The following is a 2,217-nucleotide window of genomic DNA, read 5'->3' on the forward strand; positions in this document are numbered from 1 at the left end:
ATGCTAACACTTGGAGTTTGAAGAGCCTGAGCAGCACTCAGGGATATAAGAGGAATTCTCTTTGAATTCAAGGGAAGAAAGGGATTCAAGAAAGTGGGCTACAGGGTTGCCATATAAGAATGTTGAATGCTGTTGGTAAATCAAGTAAGGTGAGGTCTGGAAAGTGACAATTCAATTTAGTATCATTCAGGTCATTGCTCAGAAAAAATTGTGGAATGGTGGAAACAAAAGCTTGAGTGGAGCGGGAAGAAGGGGAGAAGAATAGGAGACCATGACTGGGAGGCAGAAGGCACTTAAGGGAAGTTCTGCTATAAAAGGAAGTCTAGAAGGAGACGTATGGAAAGGGAGAGCTTTGTTTAAAGATGGAAAAAATTCCTGCAGGTGTGCACTGCTGAGACAGTCCATGGAGGAGGAACACTGATGAGGCAAGAATTGAGTTTGTGAAGCCCTGATTTTAAGACTATGCAATGTGGTAATGCACAATAATTATGGAGATTAGGAAACAACACAGAGTATGTATGATATAATGTTCAGTTGTAAAAAAAAAGATGAAGAAACCAATTGGAATGATATATATGAATAAATGCAGATGGGTAAAATTATACAATCATTTGAGCAAAGATGTGAAGAAAGCATGCGGCATGATAACAGTTGCTTTGAAAGTAGAAATTATGGGTCATTCTTTTCTCCCTTAATGTCTAATCATTCTGTAATTTGTTTTCTTGGTCTTATAAAAGTATTTTCAAGTGAAATGAATTGCCATTTGTAACCTTATACTGTATGAACATGATAATGGGAAGGAGGATTTTGTGGAAGTGAAACTGATAACTCATTTTTAAATTAATCCATTTGACTTGTTCACTCATTCAGCAAGTGTTTATTGAGCACCTACTATGCTCAGGCACCAGGATAAAGCAGTGAACAAGGCAGCTTGAGGTTCCAGCCCTCAGGATCAGACTCTGGTTATCAGAGAGCATAGGGGGCAGCCCAGTCAGACCTGAAGGACAGAGATTAGGAGAACCAGGAGGATATTCATTCTCTAAAATAGCATGCCTTATTTTTTCAGCATCTGTGCAGGAATCCTTAACCCAGAACTGAATGGTCATCACCTTTCACAGGGACTATTGCAACGACTGGTCTCTGCCTTTCTCGCTCCTTCCTACTCTCCAGGTCCATACTGCTGCTAAGATCTACAGGGTTGACCTGGCTTGGCTGTGAGTTTTGTGTTGGCATCACCCATGTTTCCCAGTTACAATGCAGCTTTGTGTGCATATGGAAAATTTCTTTCCCAAGGCTGTGCCCAGTGCCAAAGTTTGTGCTTTCAACCACAATGCTAAATCACCTCCAGATCCCTGGGCTATATATCATCTCCAGGGCTGTCCTCCAGTATGCTCATCTTACAACAGTAATCCTTGGAAAACAACATGGGAGCATGAAATAGCACGCTGGTCATGATTATTTTTAGATACTCCCTAAACTCGATCTTGGGACCACACGACAGTAGATGGTACTCTTCGGTACTCTTTGGTACTAGAAACCTTGGAAAGTTCCTCTTGTAGAAACTAGAAGTGGCATCTGTTTTCCTGTTTTGATTCTATGGCTACATCATCATTTTCCCCATAAGTTGGGAATTCTGAGGAACCTCAGGTCATATTGACTTGGATCTATATATAAATACCAAGGAAGAGGATGTTATAAAATTTTATGAGATGCTAAAAATGACACCCACTTGAGTTATTTGAGTCTTACTAATCCAAGTGTCTCCTTATCCAACATCCCCAGGAAATAGCAGGTTTGTCCCCAAAACCCACCAAGAGGATTCTCTCTTCCCTCAGCTTGAGCTCATATGTACTCTGACTCGCATGGTTTGTATCCCACTGAGGTTAGGGTGTTCAATTCCATCTCAGATTGACTTCCTTCTTGCGGGAAGACAGTTAGAGTGATGGCTCCCAATGGAGCTGGGGCTCCCTTCCCATATCCACACCCTGGTGCAGTCCCCTCCCACACTGACTAGGAGCTTGGCCATGAGACTTGTTTTTGCTAATGGGACAGCACATGCAACACAAGCAGAGACTGGAAAAATGATTGTAAGTTGAGCCTTTTCCTCTCTCTTGCTGCTTTTGGAATCCAGCCACCTTGTGAAGAAGCTGAGGCTGGTCTCTGGAGACGCAGGGCCCAGCTAATGGCCAGCATCAATTGCTGGAAAAATGAGTGAGG

Source organism: Myotis lucifugus, unplaced genomic scaffold (assembly GCF_000147115.1).
Source record: "Myotis lucifugus unplaced genomic scaffold, Myoluc2.0 scaffold_112, whole genome shotgun sequence".
Taxonomy (NCBI): Eukaryota; Metazoa; Chordata; class Mammalia; order Chiroptera; family Vespertilionidae; genus Myotis; species Myotis lucifugus.